General features: G+C 39.0%; 3 non-coding genes across 3 annotated transcripts; 2 read left to right on the top strand and 1 right to left on the bottom strand.

The window, feature by feature from the left end:
- Positions 1 to 4,871: 4,871 nt before the first annotated feature.
- TRNAT-UGU (transfer RNA threonine (anticodon UGU)) lies at positions 4,872 to 4,944 on the bottom strand. The gene has a single exon. It is a non-coding gene; the product is annotated as a tRNA-Thr (tRNA).
- Positions 4,945 to 20,705: 15,761 nt separating this feature from the next.
- Positions 20,706 to 20,778, top strand: TRNAT-UGU (transfer RNA threonine (anticodon UGU)). The gene has a single exon. It is a non-coding gene; the product is annotated as a tRNA-Thr (tRNA).
- Positions 20,779 to 21,118: 340 nt separating this feature from the next.
- TRNAT-UGU (transfer RNA threonine (anticodon UGU)) lies at positions 21,119 to 21,191 on the top strand. Its single transcript has one exon. It is a non-coding gene; the product is annotated as a tRNA-Thr (tRNA).
- Positions 21,192 to 21,224: the final 33 nt, after the last annotated feature.

Below are 21,224 nucleotides of genomic sequence, written 5' to 3'. Positions count from 1 at the left end.
GAAATTCAATATATTTAGTTTGTTTGCAGTTAGCATACAGTTTTCTATAGGTTTTATTTATTAATGGGTTATGTTACAATTTATTTTAACAATGTAAAATGGATCATTAAGTTCATGCAGAGCCAGTGAAAGCACATTTGTTTCATTCCCAGTTGTCGAACTAGTGTCCAAATGCCTCATTCACCTTAATGAGGTTTGGAAATGAAATATTCTGGTATAGTTACAAAGGTATAGCTCAAGCCAGGACAGAAATTAAACAGAAGACAAATAGCAAAGCAGATGTTACATTTTCTCATGTATTTGCATTTAATAGGAAGGAATAATTGCTTAATAGAATTGGTTGTTCATTTTAATATAAAACATTTTATTAGTGAGAATTGGCAAGAATGTTTTATGATAAGTAATAAGGAACTTCCTCTGTCATATCTGTTCCAAGGCGAAAAAAGTCTCTCCCATTTGGATATAGGAATTTGAAGAAAAGCTTAAGCTATTAAAAAGATGAGAACATAACATGCAAAATGAAATTATATTTAGGTTTCATTATATTTAGCAGAAACATTTTGCATATATACCCAGGTACACGTGTAATTTTGACCTGAAGTAAATATGTATCATACATACAACTAAATAATTAAATTATATTATCATTATTATTCTTTTACTTAAAAGTAAAGTAGTCATAAATTAGTTTCTCTTTCTGAAACCATGACCATTAATATGGAGTCCCCCCCCAGCTCCTATAACAGCCTCCACTCTTCTAAGAAAGTTTTCCACTTGATCTTGGAGTTTATCTGTAGGAATTTGTGCCCATTTATTTGTGAGGTGAGGCACTGATGTTGGACAAGATTTTCTAGCTCACAACTAGCATTCCAATTCACCCCAAAGGTGTTCAATGAGGTTAAGGTCATGGCTATGTACATGCCACTCAAATTCCTCCTCATCAAACTTGCAAAATCATGTCTCTGTGGGCCTTAACACAGTCATGCTGGAACAGGAAAGGGCCTTCCCCAAACTGGTGCCACAAAGTTGGAAGCATACCATTGTATAGGTTGTTATATACGCGTACAATACTTTTTTAATCTATGGAGAGCACAATTCTCCTGTATAGACTATACTATTTTTTGTTATTTTGAAGCATTTTGGCCTGGAGACAGAAAAATATTTTTTTAAAGTTTCTACTGAGGTGTGTTCTTACCTTTAATTTTTTGACCTCAGCAATCTCTCTTATAAATCTCTCTTGTAAACAGATGGTAAACATTGTGATGCCATAGTGATAGGGGTCTGCTTTTAATTTCTTTTAAATTTTTCTTTTTAATTATTTTTTACTTTTGGAAAACATATATTTATTATTTTACTATGATTCCTACAGCAGCCGATGATAGAGTGATCTACAAGCAGGCTCTTTAGCCTGACATTGCTGATCACACATCTGCTGATTAGCCTGTGAGTTGGTGTCTTCCGAGGTTCTAGCATGGTTTGGATAGACCCTCTTTTACTGTGATCACTGTCCCTGGTGGTTGTTTCAACATTACTTGTGTGTAACTAGTGTCATCACACTTAAGTTGTAAGCACAGAGCAATGTTGGCTCCTTCTGATAAGGGAGATGCCGGGAAGACAATCTGAACTCACATGTACTAGAAAGGAAATGTCCCAGTGGTAGAAAGCCCAAAGAACATACCAATACACCTTTATAGTAATATAGAACATTGGCCTTGAGGATGTAATGGGGGCTCAGTCTGTTTTGACCTCTTTAGCCAAAAGATATTTTTTCTTTTCTCTAGTTATTTCCCTAGGATGAATTAATAGCGACATTCTTGCTGTAAACTCAGGAGGTTATCCATTGAAATGCACTTGCAAAAGTCACAGCAAGACTTGAACTCACAATCCCTGGTTTACAAGACCAGTGCGCTAACCCCTGAGCTATGGAGCCTACCTTTCTGTCATAGAACAGATTTGTCTTTGTTGTATTAACTGCACCTCTCTGTGTTTCTGCACTTATTTTGTAAGAGTGAAAAAGAATAAACCTGCTTGACCACTTCCTCTATTTCTGAATACTGATTTTACCAAGGCATAAACCCGGAGGTTCATATTCAAATCGGTTGCATTTAAACATTGAAACATAAAAAGAAGATAAGAACAATTTGGCCTGTATAGTCTGCCCATTTTCCTAATATAGAGACTTAGACTTTAACCAGTCCTGTGTCTTGTGTTAGATTCAGCATAGCTTTATGCCTATCCCATGCAGTTTTAATTTCTTTACTGTAATGGCACTTATATCTACCACCGTAAAGTAAAACATTGTTGCATTACAGCTAAACCTCCAGTTTTAGTCTATGGCCTCTTGCTCTAACATTCCTCCTTTAAAATAAACTTCCCTCCTGTACTCTGTTAAATCCATTTAAGTATTTAAATGTTTCTGTCACATCTGCAGTGCTGTCCAGGGAGTTAGGGCAGGGCCGGCCCTACCATGGAGCAGAGTGGGGCAATTGCCCCAGGCGGCACTTTTAAAGAGGCGCCCCAAGCGCCTTTTTTTTTTTTAAGCGGAGGAGAGAGAGGGGCGCCGAGTGGTTTTCACTTATCCGCTCGGCACCCCTCTTTCTCCTCTGCGAGCCCTCTAGCTCGGTCTCGGTGCCGGCTTGTAATGCTGAGCGCCGGAAAATGACGTCCTTTCTGGCGCTCAGCAGTAAAGCGTGCACCTTGGCAGAGCAGGGAGACTCGCCGCAGGACTGCTGAAAGGTAAGTGCAAAGGGGGGGGTAGGGTAGATAATAGGGAGGGAGAGGAAGGGTAGATAATAGGGAGGGAGAGGAAGGGTAGATAATGACCCCTGGCGTCGGCGGCGGGGGGCGGCATTTTAAACTTCGCCCCAGGCGGCATTATGTCTTGGGCCGGCCCTGAGTTAGGGTGCCTTAGGAATGGACTAGCCACAATAGTATTGTCCAAAGGCAGGGCTGGGACTAGGAAAGCTGAGCTAAAGGAAGATATGATGAAGGGTGTTAAAGATAAGGCATTTGTAAGCCTTAGTGGCATATTGTGGGAGGAAGGGGTGAATGCTGGCAAAGATGAGATGGCAGTTTTATGAAGCAGAATGGATGTAGAGTCAAAACGAAAGGTCCGAATAAAGGGTGTCACCAAGGCAGAGAGCGTTAGGGGAGTGTGAGGTAGATAAGAAGATCTGGGTGTCACTGGCATACAAGTGGTATTAAAAGCCAAAGATTGAGATTAGTTTGACATATGAGGTAGTGCGAAGTGAGAACAGCTGGGGTACTAGAACTGAGCCTTGGCGTACGCCAATTGAGAGGGAAAGTGTTACTGGAAATGGAGACACTGAAGGTGCAATCAAAATTGTAGGATATATACCAGAAGAAAGTAGTATCATAGAGAAGAAGACCACGAAGAGTTTGGTGGAGAAGAGGGTGGTCCACACTTTTAAAAGCACCAAGGTCCAGTAGGATTAGCATAGGGTAGTGGTGCTTGGATTTAGCAGTGAGTAGGTCATTAGTAACTTTAGTAAGGGTGGTCGAGAGCAGAATCAAGATTGAAGCGGGTCGAGTACAGAGTCAAGAAACTAGGTTAGTTTAGTGTATACAATTCATTGTCACTCAACCATTGCCTTATGCATTCAGCTATTTTAACCTCTGCCACCAAGTGACAATCTTGTGTTAACTACACGTGCCATTGCTTCTGAAGTTACCTGATACTCTTAGAAACCAAACCTGCTTGACCACTTTCTTTAATGTAATGTTAAATAGGAACAATATGCGTCATGTTACCTGTCCAGCTTGTTTCTCTTTGTTGTAAAGATTGACTGATTTAACCACTTCAGGACCTAGGGTTTTTCCTAATTAAAAGTCTGGAAGTTTTTCCCATTTCTACCATATGTTTTAACATGTTGGATGTAAACCATTATCTTGAAACCATAGAAACTTACAAACATAATGAATATTAGTCCTAGTGTGTAAAACACATACATTTCTTTTCATAATGTTACATTTCTAATGAGATATTTGTACATGGTTTTTTTTTTACAGTTTTTCCTATTTTTTCATCTTTTACAGTGCAATATGGGTAGAGATCCCATTGAATCTTGGATCTTGTGTAAATCAGTGATGTCATGGTGACACCATTGGACTCCCTATAACATATTCCTGTATCAGTGCATCCATGGGGCACTAAAGGATTAATAAAGACATTACAAACCAGTTGGCTTAGGGCAGAACCCCAATGTGCTCCACTTAGCCCTTCTGTGCAGTTGGAGCACCAACTCTCTGGAGCAAGCAATACTATCAAAGCCTATTTATGTCAATTTGAACAGTATCAAATGTCTTCTCATTTTTTATTGCATAGGGTCTCTTTCTTGCCTCAGAGGTTTGTAAAGATACTTCACAAACACTGTAGTATGATCAGTAATGCCAGAGCAAGAATCACCCTTGCAGTCATGCGACAGAATCAGTCAGTCAGTAAGAAGCTTTTTTAGACACATGTGACATAAGAGTATAAGCTACACAACTCTCTGCTTGTTTGAAAAAGGCAAGGCTCATCAGTGTGTATGTATTTATGTGGTAAGTGCCTGTATGACTGGGGCTTGTTAATGCATGTGGTGTGCATGAATGGACTGGCATTTAAAGGCTGGTAGTCACTTGATGACACCTGTGCAGCCGACAGCTGAATATGCACTGTCGCACAAGCTTTTTTATGGGCTGGAAACTACTTGTGAACTCAGAAATAAATGACTGAATGGCTAAGATATTATTTACATACATATATACCGTAGGACAGTAACTGAATAAAATAAATTTATGAAGAGAGTTTCCATTAAACTATATGCTTTTCTCTAACAATAGTTCATACATAAGCTTTTAAAACAAAACAAAGGCCCCAGTGAGATTTGAACTCACGACCCCTGGTTTACAAGACCAGTGCTCTAACCCCTGAGCTATGGAGCCTTTTGCTGTATGGCACTTTTCACCAGTGTAGGTGTGGATGTAGGTGTGGATGTAGATGTGGATCTGGTATGATATGGTGCATGTATATTTTTGTGGAAATTAGTTCAAAAGGCTGAACAGATTCATGGTGGCATTTAATCCATTTAGGACCGAAGCATTCTATCACTTATGTTATCTTCTTGTTCAACCCTAATTGTATGAATATGATTTCAAATGAAAGCCCTAAGTGTTTTGGGGGTGTGGGCAACAAAGGGATTTTCCCCTTTTTCTAGAAGGTGTATAAGATTTTAAGTGACTTTTAAGTGACATCATCACTAAATATTCTCTTGCGATCTTTGAAGAAACCAATTCACTATAGTCAATTTGCGTTTGCACTAGCCAAAAAAAACACTCTTAACTTGCATACCAAAGACTGCAGGAGAATGTGGTTTAAAAAGCTAGAAACTTGAGATTCATCAGTCTGCAAGTTTATTACAAATTAAAAGTATAAATTGGAATTAAGTCTCATCTCTCATACCCATGCTATGTGAAGTGACATGCAAGCCCCCCCATTCTTCTGAACAAATATTAAACTTGTGCACACGTACCAAACACAATTTGGACACATTTAATTTTGTTTTTAATCCATTTCCAATGTCACCCTACAGATGGAGAAGCAGAGAAGTAGACAGAGAAGCGGTTGTCAGAGAAGGTAGGGTGACATCCATACATCTAATTTTTTTGGGCAATTTTCATATTGCTATTTTGTTTAGTTCCACAAGTCTGTGTGAACAATATCACTATAGTATAATTATTGTGGCTCTGTTTGTGCATATATACACACTTTTTAATATTAAGTAATATTTAACAGTTTCTGCTGAACAAAATACTAATGTGGGCATAGTTCTCTATGTTATCGTACCTACATTATATTTCACATTGCCTGAATATTCTTTCAGAAGCATTTTTATTACTTTGGATGGGCATTATTTATGTAAAGAAGATTCCAAGAAAGAGTAGAAAATTTACATTTAAATGAGTCAAAACACCTGGCTGAATCTCTGCTGTGCACATTTATTAAAGACTTGCTGACATGATTGAAAAATACGTAGTTTTTCAGAGATAAGAACCAATAGATGAAGGGCAATAACAAAGACCCTCATATTTCGTACCAAACTATTTAACAATAATATGTGGATTTCCATGTATTAATATCTAAGCATTTTAAAAAAATGCAGGTTATCCAGGTCATTGTGCATATCTGTAATATGTTACAATACCTAGGAGAAAAGATATTTATCTTCAAATATCTCTGAATATAAAGAAATCTTTAGCCTCTTACTAGAGCAGATGGTAGGCATACATTATTTTACAAATTAAAGGCTTTAATACTGTGAAGAATAATTGTATATAAGCACCAGTGAGTTGGTTTGTAATGTTTAGCACAAACTATTATTTAAAATGTAATTAAATTATTATTATTGCCAACATATGGTTCATAGGCCTATTTTAGCCTAAAGAGCATTTCAAGAAATTCCCCCCCAAAATGTAGGGCAAACATCTACATCAGGGGATCATACCCAGTCTTCAAATCCCATCCAGTCCCAGCAGTATGTACTGGAGGTAGATGCCTTCCTCTCTTTTAGTATTTTTGCAATAAAAAAGAAGAGATTAACACTACAAAATTCATCTCAATGTCCAGCCTGAGAGAATGAGGAGAAGGATGAAGAACTGGGCACCAGGCTATTAGATCTACTACCAAGTGTCAAAATGGAAAGAAAAAAAGAGCACCTCCCAAATGTGGCCTTTTAGCCCCCAAACAACCTGACAAACTGATGCATAGGTGTTATCACTGTACTCGGGAGATGTTGCGTAACATATATTGGGGTGTTGTTTGACAGTGATGTATACCAGGAGCTATACATTCATAACTGAAGTACAATTTGAGTGGAAAAATACAAAAACATACTACCACAAACTTCAGCAAGGGCTGGTGTTAGAAGTTGTGCATGGAAAGGGTTAAAATACAAGCTTTTGAAATACCTTGGAGTGTTTGGTTTTCAAAAATATGTGTTTTAATTTGGTAAATTGAATTAGCCAGCTTTAAAGATGTCCTACCTAGGACATGGGGTAGAAGGACCAGATGCCAAATGTGGCCTTTTAGAGCCAAATAACATGACAAACCCATGCATGGGTGGTATCTCTCTGTTGTTTTGAAGTGACATATCAGGAGCTGTAAATGTATTCCTGAATTAGAATTTGTGTAAAAAAAGTTTGACAAAGGCTGGTAGTAGAATCGGTGCATGGAAAGGGCTAAAGCAGCAGCATTTGAAATACCTTGGTGTGCCTAGTTTTCAAAAATATAGGGTTTGGTGGAGGTAAATTTAATTAGCCGGCTTCAAAGATATCCCAAATAGCACATGGGGGCAGAATGACCAGATCTGGAAAAAATGGTTTTGAAATAGCAAAACACTACTTGTACTTATTGCCCTATAACTTTAAAAAAAAAACCATAAAAACATTGGGTATTTCTAAACTCAGGGCAAATAGAATGATCTATTTACCATGTTTTACATTATCTTTTGTAGATGAGTTGTAGATATTTTTTTTTTATATAAGAAATAAGATATGTAAAAAAAAGCTATCTGACGGAAGTCCTTCTTGTTCTGAAAAACACAATATATAACTTGTGTGGGTACACTAAATGAGAGAGAGGAAAATTACAGCTAAACATGAGCACCGCAAATGTGTTAAAGCAACCTTGGCCATGAAGGGTACAAAAAGAAAAAAACAGCTCGGTAAATGATGATTTCATGTATAGAAGGCAAAAAGCTATCCAAACCTACCTGGCCCTATGTGAATAAGTTATTGCCCCCTTAGTTACTAAATCAACCAATTAACCAAATTTAAATGATAACTGGGTTCAATTTCACTAGACATACCCAGGAGTGATTACTACCAGCCCTATTGAATCTAAACATCAATTAAATAGAACCTGTCTTGAACAGTGAAAAATGAGAAATTATGAGATATAATTAAACATAGCACAAGGTCTTCAGCACTACCTTGTCACTTGTGCCTTCATTCTCCCTTGCGCCTCTTTGGGCCAGGGATTATATTACAAAAATATACATCCTGGTAAATTGTCATATCCTTTGTTTCTGCTAAACTGAGAACTTTGTATGCTTAAGGTGTTGTTAAACACATGATGTGGCATTTACAAGAAAGAACCTGTAAGCTTGTAATATCCTGATAAGGTCAATTTTCAAGCAACAATTTGTTGTTTTAATGCAGATTTAGGTGTTATCTATCCTATCATCACCAAACCACTTTTATGACTGCCTACAGCACACCAGCACATCTTTGTATTCACATAGAGGAAAGGTATCTAAGGATTTGTGTAGTGGCAAATTGGCTAAGAGAGTTGTGCATTAGTTATGTGGCACGTTTTAGGGATAGATGTGGAATATGTACAAATTCATCTAAGTATGTCCTACATCACAGAATACCTTATTTTCCTTGTTCATTCATAACTACTTTGCCTTCCTGCCCACTGACCTTTGTCAGGCATGTGCTGTTACTATGGACCCATGCAAAGTGCTTGAACTCTGGGTCTCTGCCCCATTTCAGAGGGTAGTGTTTGGACCAAGTATTGCCTTCATGGCAAATGCCTGAAGGCAGCCCCATGGAGCCAAACTGTATATGTGCAATGCCCATTTTGTGTTGTAAGTTCTGTAAGAAACCTATGTTTACTTAATTGTAAATATATATTCAAATTAGGCATAAGTGAAACATGAGTGTCATGAAAATTGGCTCTAGCCACATGACTGAACTACTAGAAAGCCTCTGGAATTCTTGTATGATATAGTGGGCACATGACATCTTAATTATATATCCTTGTGGAGATTGCCATCGAAGGTTATCACTTCATCCTAACTGATGTTGTAAAAGGATATAAAGACTCATGGTTAGGAGGGTAAGGTCACCTCTACCCAATGATGTATCCTGGCCTAGACTGAGTCTCAAGATCCCCCATTCCCAATACTCAGGTGTTATTCTTGCTCCAAAGTGAATATTTCTGTGCCCCTGGAAATGTTAAATGTGTAAAGACTTTCTTGTTTCGGTATTGTGACGGAACCTTCCGTCACTGGGGCTTTTGGAGGGGACTGATGGCTAGCCTCCTGCCTGCTGACAATGGGCCCTGACATTAGAAAGGGTTCTGTTCTTGGGAAAGTGGGTACAGGGACCCACTCTCTACTGATTTCTACTATTATATGTTATACCACATTTTCCACACAGAGACTCAAACTGTAAATGTCAGCTGGACATCCTGGTGTAAGAAGAAGGCTGATTATCTGGGTTGTGAAGAAATGTCTATTAATGTCTTAGGTGCTAGGTGTTAGTACTGCCATTCACTGTCTTTTGTGTACCCCATACTGCTGTATATATAATAACTAAATACACAGCCAGTAGCTGTTAATCCTCTTAGCCCCTGTTAGCTGTGTCCTAGCCATTGTCATCATTCTATATCTACCTCCCCATTTAATGTAATTATTCATGTCTCATGTCATTCTGTCCTTCCCCGGATATTGTGTTGGAGGATGTTATTGAATAAACTAAATCAAACTAGGCATATGCCAAGGGCAACAGGGGCAGGGGCGGCCCACCCAGTGTCTTGTTGCTCAAGATTACAGGGGAAATTTTTGATCTCCCTAACCTGTGCTGGCTCAGCACAGCCTGTATGGACTTCATTAAAAGACATCTGATGTCCTTTCTTTGCCTCGTTTCTTAAAGGCCCTAAATGTAGATACATCACTGCCTCTACTTTCTACCCTTTCTCCTCCATCATTTCAAGAAGCATAACATGATGTAACTTAACGTGGATGGAGTTTGATGTGATGTCACCGCCAACATCTGTCTGGATTTAACATTGTTATCAGTTGTGGCAGCAGATACTTGTATAATCATAAAAGTGGAAAAAAACTAATAGTTTTATTTAGAACACTGTGGCATTGCAAATTATATGAAATAGTCTCAGAAGTAACCTATGTGGAGATGTTAGATTCTCTAGATTATGTTAGATTCTCTAGTTGCAAATTAAACTCAAATCTGGTCTTACTTGACTGTTTTTTTAATATATTTTGTAAGCAAAAATAATTCATAGGCAATTTTTCAACTAATTCCAGCAAAATCTGTAAAAGATTCTGCACACACTTTACTCCATTTGTTTCAATCTATTTTTTTTGGCTACGCGAATATAACTTTATATATTTTATTTATCTTTTATGGGTTTCATGCATTTCTGCTCGTTATTGTATACATGAAGAATTGTAATATCAGTATGCAGGCTAGGTGATTCCTTCCAACCAAGTGAATGTAAAAGTTGAAAGTCTGCGACAACTTTAATGAGTATGACTATGAGACATTGGAAGCAATGATCTTCTAGCTGCTTCAGCAAACAATTTACAGCTGTGCTCCCAGGCAATCCGTTATTAAACCAATATATTGTTCAATTGGAAAAAAAGGTGGCTTTTGGCTACTTTTTTCTAAATAATTGTTAGTGCTTACTAGGTCTGCATTTTCCGTACTGCGACTTTCTAGTGGGTTTTTAATCATCTTGATTAGCCTAATAGAAAATGTGCAAAAAATTAATAACATTTGGCATTGCAAAGCATAAGGATCATAACTGAGTTAGTAATCCATGCAGGACTAAAAATATTATAAAACCAATATGTAATTGGAAAAAATAACAGAGAATTCTCAAGATTTATGAAGATATTTGATTATAAATGCCTTGGATATATGGGGTCCTATTAACTGTCGTTTGTGCACAAGGAGTGTATGTATCAAATGATTTAATATTCATTCGAACAAAGAATTAGATCTGCTAAACCCAAAAGTAAGACACTGTCAAGTGCAGTGCTGTACTTACCATACCTGGGAACTTTCCAGGTTTTGCCCATAGACTCCAAGGGGGGATTCTAGGTAGGTAGAGACGATCCCCTGATATTCAAATATTAATTTAGAAAAAAAGAAAGCCTGAATATAAGACTATTCTATAAGAAAAAAGTTTTATTAGTAAATATCAATTCACATGTAAACTATTTCTTTATATTTAATAAAAACTATGATTGAGAAAAAATGAATTTTTTGTTTTTATTTCCTTTTATTTGTCAACCTGCCCCCCAGGTATGCACATCTGCCCCCAGGCTTACCACTCTGCCCCCTCAGATATGCCTTATAGCCCCCCATATGCCACTCTGCCCCCAGATATGCCTTATATACCCCTATATGCCACTCTGCTGCCCTGATATGCCACTTTGCCCCTTGATATGCCTTATACCCCCTATATGCCACTCTGCCCCCCCAGATATGCCTTGTACCCCGTATATGCCCCCCAACTTACCAATATATCCCTAGATGTGTCACCCGTGCTCCAGATTTCCTGGTGTCAAGTGGGGGCAGCCGGCGGACGTCTGCACGATGCGTGTAGACAACCTCCGCTGCTGCTGGCCGGTACTTTCGCCGGGGCTTCTATGGTAGAGCACCGGAAGGTTGTGTCAGGCCGGCGCTCCGTCATAGAAGCCCCAGCAGAAGTGCCAGCAGTAGCGAAGGTTCTCTGCGCACATCATGCAGATGTCCACCAGCTGCCAGAGAGGAGGATCCAGGTCCCCGGCAGCTCTGCGGGAGATCTGGATCTTAGTCTTGTAGTCAGACCTCTATTTGAGGCCTGATTATAAGACGACCTTGAATATAACACTATAAGACCATTTGCTCTGAAAAAAATCTCATCTTATATTCAAGCAAATACGGTATATGGTTTGGAATTCATCTCCCAGACTAAATTCATACATTTTTCACTTGTTGCAGGCAAAAAAACCTTTGTCAAGAATTAATTTCTACAGGAATTAAACACGCCATAGATAACTGAAATTAAAGTACGATTGCAGGCAATACAAATTAGACTAGTGACGACTGAACCTTCTCAATCCCAATACGTGGACTGTGGCATAAAAGAGAAACCACTGTGCTACTCCTACACCATATTATTAAACACTGAATTGGGATTTACATAGAGTTATTTATTACCACATCGTATCCACAATCACAGTTAAAAGGATGTCTTTTTATCTTTTCACATATAAATGTAATGATGTTATTTGTTTAGAATTTAATTAAATTGGCTCTTAATATTCTTAGCAGCAAAAGCAAAACATAGACATTAATTTACCACAGGGGTAAAGAGACATCAAAAGAAATAAAGAACACACATAACAATAAGCATGATACTGGCTGTACCACACCATCTAGACCCCCAGGGGTACCTGCTACAGACACAAGCATGATTGTTGTTAACAAATTTACGCACATTTTAAATTACAATAGTTTTAGATCATTATAAATTTCAGAATAAAGCGAAAATGCTATGCTTACTGATTTGATGAATATCAAGCTGAAAATGTGCTATACTGTAAAAAGCATTTCTAAAGAATTTAATAGTTTATGTCTACCTTTATGTTATTCACAATTTTATAAGAACTATAGAGTCATTTTGGAGACTGCCCGTTACCTCTGCCAGGTGTGCGTCTTGGAACGAAAATGATATTTTGGCTCGGAAAAGATTAAGCAGCCATTAGTAAAAATTTCACTTCATTCACCTTATAGTGCCTTTTAATAGTGCAATTACAGAATAAAGATGTATGTCCCATTACATTTGTGTCAAGCAGCCTTAGCCCCTCTTATTTACCTTCTCTCAAAATGTATTGGTCAAGACTCTTGAGTATAGCATCTACTCCAAAAACTAATTCTTGTGTTCCAGACACATTTCCAAGAACTCGATTTTGTAATGACTCTTGCATTTTGTTAACCTAAGTCATTTTCTCATTATAAACCTTTATTTTTGTAGAAGGCAGTAAAAAAAATTGTGCTGTAAGCCAGCGGCCGAGATCTGTAAATGATCTTTTAAATGATTATCGATGTACAAAACGATCAGAAGCCGGCACACGCAGAACAGGGCCAGCCATCTGGTGACATTATCTGATAACGTCGATAATGATTATGAGGGAAGCCAGTTTGTTCTCCGAGGTTAAACAACATAGAAGCCAAAATAAAATCTCAAAGTCTCAGAGCTATACAGCTGCCCCATCCTATTATATATATGCTGTAAATTCATGATCACAATCGATATCATTTCCTGCAACAAAAAGTTGTTCAGAAATACAATTTTATTCTATTTGTTCAGATCACACACTACTTGGTATAGTAGAATGCTCCTCATATAGGGGTCTGGGTACATATATTCCCCTAGGTCAGAACAATTTTTGTAGTTTTTGCAATAATTACTATATTTGCTCAATTATAAGATGACCCTGATTATAAGATGACCCCCCAAAATTTGAATGTTAATTTAGGGGAAAAAAAGCCTGAATATAGGACTACCCTATAGGAAAAATGTTAAATATTAATTCACAAGTAAACTATTTTTCATATTTAATAAAAACTATGATTGAGAATTTTTTTTGTTTTTATTTCCTTTTATTTGCCAACCTGCCCCCCAGTTATGCTCATCTGCCCCACTTCTTGCTTCTCGTCCCCCAAAGATATGCCTTATACCCCCATATAGGCCACTCTGCCTCCATGATATGCCTTTTAACCCCCATTATGCAACTCTGCCCCCCCAGAAATGCCTTTTAACCTCCTATATGCCACTCTGCCCCCCAGATATGCCTTATACCTACCTATGTGCCTCAATGATATGCCTTTTAACCCCCATTATGCCACTCTGCCCCCCCAGAAATGCCTTTTAACCCCCTATATGCCACTCTGCCTACAGGAATCCCTTATATCCTCCATATGCCCCTCTGCCGCCGCCCCCCTAACTTACCAATGATTCCCCCAGACTCGTTCCTCGTACTCCAGACTCCCTGGTGTCTAGTGGGGGCAGCCACTGGACGTCTGCGCAATGCACGTAGACAACCTCTGCTGCCCATTAGTTCCGCCGGGGCTTCTATGACGGAGCACCGGCATGACATGCCCTTCCGGTGCTCAGTCATAGAAGCCCCGGCGGAAGTGCCGGCAGCAGCGGAGGTTGTCTGTGCGTAACGCAGTATATTCAGAGAACACCCTAATAAGCAGCTTACACTTTACCCAGTGAAACCTTTATGTTCAGTATAGGTTTTTCACAAATACCTGGTTTCTGATGAAATAATGGTACAAATGAAAACAAAAAAAAACAACAAAACCATAAATCACATTTTCCCACTATTTCCCTGTATATGCCAAGCCAATAATAAATGCAAAGCAATGGAAAAAAAATTTTCCTGGAAAGCCCCAACCATCTTAGTTAAATGTGTCCAATATTTGTAGTAGATTGTACACAAATTATCAATAATGGTAAAGCAACCCTAATACAAATTATCAAAAATTTCTGTTTCTCGGGGTCAACACCTGAATCCTCCGGGCCGCAGGGGTTAGGATCTTAATATGCCCCACTCCCTGCCCATTTCCCCTTTAAATGAGGGTGTTCCCCGCGATGTCGCCAATTGACGGCAGTGGTACTGCCCACTGACCCCTAAAGTCAGCAGGACTGCCCACGAAAGTCAGCAGGATCTGGCCACGTACTGCAAGGATAGGCTCCAGGCAACCAGAGCCCACAAGTTCCCAGGTATGATTAGTAACCCTTGTTTAGAACACAATGTTTGAGCTAACAAATACTGAAAATACATACTTTTCAATTTTATGTACACCTTCATAATCTGTGGAAAATATATTAATTATGAAAAACGAGAAATGTTTTTTAGAACATATGGTATATAACATTTTCTATATAGAACCTTCTATTTAAACTGGTTTATATTTGAGAAGCTGTGACCTGCTGAGTCAATGAAAGGGAATGTAATTACAAGTCTACATCAATCTTTCAGCTCCTGTAGCCAGAAAAATGAATTAATTGCAATAATTACAGTAGCATTTTTGTGAACGTAATTAAATATTTAAGTACCTAATTCACTTGCATTATCTTTCTCAGGCTTTTATAAAATAAATAATAAATAGGATAATTCTACTGAGGAAATGAGCTTATGTTTGGCATAGTATGCAGGTTTGTTCATCAATAGTATTTAGATAAAATGCACTTAGCAAACTTAAAATAAATTTTAGTTTTAGCTGGATCGCTCAGTGGGGTTGTGTATAAAGTGTCTTTACTTTTAAACCTATGGTTTGTGAATAATTTATAGAAATTATCATAAGAGAATATAACTGCGGTATTATGTAAGAAGAGTTTTAGGGCAGGGTTAATCTCCAATGTCAAAGTAGGTAAGTGAGGATGTAGATATGGGCTTTCTAGGATCACTGGATATGGGTGGCTACATGTTAGGCTTTTGTGATTGGAGCAGGGCTCCAGTCGAGGCACTAAGACAAGGGAAGCCATACTTAGGGCTGGCGATACCTATAGGCAAGCTAACCACCACCCTAAAGCACAGATCTACTGGGGGTGCACTGTCCTAGAAGTCTGCCTACTTTCTCTGATGATCGCTTCTCCTTTCCCATAGCCCGCTTCTTTTCTTGCCTCTTCTTCTGTGCTGTTATGCTGTACTATTGTCTGTGTCTGGATCACTATAGAATGATAAGTGTCATGCGTTACCACCCTCTGTGGCAGTGCACTCCACTTGTGAAATTAAATGAATGTCCCTGATTGGCAGAATGGCAGAAAATGTGGTGAACCTAGTGCCACAAGCTCTTCTAGAGCCACGCCACGGTGGCTGTGGTGTCCCGACACAGAGGAGGAAGGTGCAGCTCTAATTGAGCAAGCACCTTTTTTTACATGTACTCACTGGCCACTTTATTAGGTACACCCATTCAATTGCTTGTTAACACAAATAGCTAATCAGCCAATCACATGGCAGCAACTCAATGCATTTAGGCATTTAGACGTGGTCAACTTGCTGATGTTCAAACCGAGCATTAGAATGGGGAAGAAAGGGGTTTTAAGTGACTTTGAACATGGCATGTTGTTGTTGGTGCCAGACAGGCTGCTCTGAGTATTTCAGAAACTGCAGATCTACTGAGATTTTCACGTATAACCATCTCTAGAGCTAACAGAGAATAGTCCGAAAAAGAGAAAATATGTGTGTTGTGTGGACAAAAATGCCAAAACTCTGAGGAATATTTGTATGCAACGAAGAATGAAGGCAGTTCTGAAGGCAAAAGGGGGTTCAACCCGGTACTAGCAAGGTGTACCTAATAAAGTGGCCAGTGAGTGTGTGTGTGTATATATATATATATATATATATATATATATATATATATATATATATATATATATAAACAATAATATGCTATTGCACTCCAAACCAATTCTGTTGTAGCCTGGTGCTAGGTAACAAGGCAAACTAATATACACAGTCTATGGATAGTTACCAGCACTCTAGGTCTTTTTCCAATAAATACAAATTCCTCTTTTGCAGGTCAACGTTTCAGTCGTTATTTGACTTTCATCAGGACACCTGTCGTCCAGGCTCCTGGCTCCAGCTACTCTATTATGTAACTGAGGAGGACCAGAGGTGTGGTCAATGTGGGTAGGGCACAAAGGGGTGGGATACAAGGGGCAGAGCCAAGGGGTGGCAAAATGAGGTTTTGCCCATGGTGGCAAAAATCCTTGCACCTGTCCTGGCCATACTTGCAGGATCTGGGGTGTTTCCCTCACAATGTAAGAAGCATAAATCCCAACTCTTTTAAGCCTGTTAGTCTGCTTAATAGGCTAGCACGCCATCATTTTGGGTAACATTGAAACCTGCCGTTGATGGGCCCATTAAGTTATTTGGTGCACTTTTTTGAAGTGAAAATGCACCTTGAATTTATGTGTTCCTTTGTGGGCACTATATTCACATTTTCACAAAAAATAATTGGAAATGCACTTGTGAAACCGTGTAGTCATAGCTCAGAGGTTAGAGCACTGAACTTGCAAGTGGTTGCGAGTTCAAATCCCACTGGAGCCTTTGCAAGTGCATCACATGCTTTTGAGTGGGGCCCTGAAAAGCCCTCCATTCTTGACTGAAACTTTGTATAAAAGTACCATAATGCTAAATGGTTAGCTGAGATACAGGTTTCTCATCTCTGTTATGTATGTTAACTGTACCATTTAATTTGTACATCGCTGCATAATTTGTTGGTGCTTACTAAATAAAAGCTCTAAGTGGTCTAAGTATTTTGGATACTGCTGATCTACTGAGATTTTCACTCATAACCAGAGGAGCATGGGCAGGCTGGTACTATGAGATGACAGAAAGGTAACAGTAACTCAAATAACCACTCATTACAACCAAGTAATGCAGAATACCATTTCTGAACGCACTAGTGATGGGAAGTTCGGATCATTAAAGTGAATCGGATCATTTCGATTCGTTCACTGAAATGATCCGATTCATGATCCGAATCTTCGGATCACTCAGTGTGACTCACAGGAGTTACTGTTTTCCAGTAACTCCGTGCAGGCACACTAACGATTGGCCCCTCCCCTTTAATTATGAATCCTCCCCCCTGCCTCCAGTGATGTCAATGAAGGCAGAGAGTCGTTCAAAGATTCGGATCTTACAGGGATCCGAATCTTACAGTGATCCGGATCACTGTAAGATCCGGATCACTGTAAGATCCGGATCACTGTAAGATCCGGATCACTGTAAGATCCGGATCTTTGAACGACTCTCTGCCTTCATTGGGATTCGAATCCGTCAGATAATATCACCATACTGTTATAAATAAATACATTAATAATCACTGCCCCCAGGATTTACATTCCCCTTTATCTGCAACTGCACCTTAAGCTAACTTTATTAAATTAATTAAATTAACCCTCACCATTAAATTAACCCTAAACACCCCATCAACCATGTCTGCCCCTAAAATTAACCCTTAACACCCCATCAACCATGACTGCCCCTAAAATTAACCCTTAACACCCCATTAAGCATAACTGGCCCCAAATTAACCCTAAACACCCCATTAAGCATAACTGCCCCCAAATTAACCCTAAACACCCCATTAAGCATAACTGCCCCCAAATTAACACTAAAGACCCCATTAAGCATAACTGCCCCCAAATTAACACAAAAGACCCCATTAAGCATAACTGCCCCTAAATTAACCCTAAACACCCCATTAAGCATAACTGCCCCCAAATTAACCCTAAACACCTCATTAAGCATAACTGCCCCTAAATTAACACTAAACACCCCATTAAGCACAACTGCCCCCAAATTAACCCTAAACACCTCATTAAGCATAACTGCCCCTAAATTAACACTAAAGACCCCATTAAGCATAACTGCCCCTAAATTAACCCTAAACACCCCATTAAGCATAACTGCCCCTAAATTAACACTAAAGACCCCATCAACCATACCAATTTATTAGGTAATTTATCTGGAGTACATGCAATTAATTTAGGGGCAGTTATGGTTAATGGAGTATTTAGGGTTAATTTCAGGGGCCGTTATGGTTAATGGGGTCTTTAGGGTTAATTTCAGAGGCTGTTATGGTTAATGGGATCTTTACGGTTAATTTCAGGGGCAGTTATGGTTGATGGGGTATAAGGGTTAATTTTATGCTGATGACTGAGGGTTAATTTAATTAATTTAATAAAGCTAACTGTAGGTGCAGTTAGAGGTAAAGGGGGGCAAACTCAGAGGAATCTAAATCCTGGGGGCAGTGTGAACATTATTAATGTATTATTTGTATGGTATCAGTAATATTCTCTGTAAGATTCGAATCGCTGTAAGATTCGCATCCTTGTAAGATCCGGATCCCTGTAAGATTCGAATCATTTGAATCATTGAATCATTCGACTCTTCGGATCATTCGACTCTTCGGATCATTCGACTCTTCGGATCATTCGAATCATTGAACGAGTCTCTGACTCTATGAGTCATCGTTCCTCTGTGAATTAATGAGCTGTAACCTGACCCCAGAGTCTGTGTCTGAGTGCTCTGCAGATGACTCACAGCTCTAGGATCAGGTTACAGCTGAATGATTCACAGACTGAACCGCTACAAATAAATCGTTCAGTCAACTGAACCGATTCATCCGGATCACTAAAAAGAACCGGATCAAATGAACGATTCGTTCATGATCCGGACATCACTAGAACGCACAACACGTCGAACCTTGAAGCAGGTGGGCTACAGCAGCAGAAGACCACATCGGGTGCCACTCCTGTCAGCAAACTGAGACTACAATTCGCGCAGGCTTACGAAAATTGGACAATGGAAGACTGGAAGAATGTTGCCTGATCTCATGAGTCTCGATTCCAGCTGCAACATTCAGATGGCAGGGTCAGACTTTGGTGTAAACAACATGAAAGCATGGATCCTTCCTGCCTTGTATCAACGGTTCATGCTGGTGGTGGTGTAATGCTGTGGGGGACATATTCTTGGCATACTTTGGGCCCCTTAGTACCAGTTGAGCATTGTTTAAACGCGACAGCCTACCTGACTATTGTTGCTGACCATGTCCATCCCTTTATGACCACAGTGTACTCATCTTCTGATGGCTACTTCCAGACATCCATAACTGTGGCATCATAGCTCAGGGATTAGAGCTCAGGTCTTGTAAAGGGTGTTTAATATATACATTTTAATGTATATTTCTTATGTATGTTAACTGTCCCATTTAACTTGTACAGTGCTGTGTAATTTGTTGGCGCTTAATAAATAAAAGATAATATTTTAGTCATTGTTAACATGCAACATGGCAACAAACAAACAAAGAAAAAAATCAGTGTACTAGCTATAACCATCTTGGCTTCATAGCTCGGGGATTAGAGCACTGGTCTCATAAACCAAGAGTTGTGAGTTCAAATCTCACTGGAGCCTTTGCAAGTGCTTTTTCTTGAGATCACAAGCTCTTGAGTGGGGCCCTCAAAAGCCCACAATTCCCACCTAGAACTTTTTGTAAACAGTACCATAACAGTAAATGGCTAGTTTAGGGACAGGGTTCTCATCTTCTGATGTGTATGTATGTTTTTATTTATGTTAACTGTCCCATTTTACTTGTACAGAGCTGCGTAATTTGTGGGTGCTTAATCAATAAAAGATATTATTTTAGTCATTGTACACATGCAACGTATCAGCAACAAAAAATCACAAGCTCTTGAGTGGGGCCCTCAAAAGCCCACGATTCCCACCTAGAACTTTGTACAAAAGTACCATAACAGTAAATGGCTAGTTTAGGGACAGGGTTCTCATCTCCTGATGTGTATATATATTTGTTATATATGTTAACTGTCCCATTTTACTTGTACAGATCTGCGTAATTTGTGGGTGCTTAATAAATAAAAGATATTATTTTAGTCATTGTACACATGCAACGTGTCAGCAACAAAAAATTAAAAAAATCCGTGGACCCTGCCTCCACGACTTGGCTTCATAGCTCAGGGGTTAGAGTCTTATAAACCAGGGGTCATGAGTTCAAATCTCACTGGAGCCTTTTCAAGCATATTTTCTTGAGATCACAAGCTCTTGAGTGGGACTCTCAAAAGCCCACCATTGCCGACTAGAACTTTGTATAAAAGTACCATAACACTAAATGGCTAGTTTATGGACAGGCTTCTCATCTCCTGATGTGTGTATATATTTGTTATGTATGTTAACTGTCCCATTTAACTTGTACAGAGCTGCATAATTTGTCGGTGCTTAAAAAATAAAAGATTTAATTTTTTAGGCATTGTAAACATGCAACATGTCAACAACAAAAAATAAAAAAAATCCGTGGACGCCTTCTAGAAACTTGTCTTCATAGCTCAGGGGTTAGAGCACTGGTCTTGTAAACCAGGGGTCGTGAGTTCAAATCTCACTGGAGCCTTTTCAAGTGTGTTTTCTTGAGATCACAAGCTCTTGAGTGGGGCCCTCAAAAGCCCACGATTCTCACCTAGAACTTTGTATAAAAGTACCATAACAGTAAATGGCTACTTTAGGGACAGGTTTCTCATCTCCTGATGTGTATATATATTTGTTATATATCTTAACTGTGCCATAACAAATATATATTTGTTATGTATGTTAACTGTCCCATTTTACTTGTACAGAGCTGCGTAATTTGTTGGTGCTTCAAAAATAAAAGATTTAATTTTTTAGGCATTGTAAACATGCAACATGTCAACAACAAAAAATAAAAAAAATCCGTGGACACCTTCTAGAAACTTGGCTTCATAGCTCAGGGGTTAGAGCACTGGTCTTGTAAACCAGGGGTCGTGAGTTCAAATCTCACTGGAGCCTTTGCAAGTGTGTTTTCTTGAGATCACAAGCTCT

This window comes from Spea bombifrons, chromosome 5 (assembly GCF_027358695.1).
Source record: "Spea bombifrons isolate aSpeBom1 chromosome 5, aSpeBom1.2.pri, whole genome shotgun sequence".
Lineage (NCBI taxonomy): Eukaryota > Metazoa > Chordata > Amphibia > Anura > Pelobatidae > Spea > Spea bombifrons.
The sequence above is the reverse complement of the archived record's forward strand: the minus strand, read 5'-3'. Positions and strand labels throughout refer to the sequence as shown.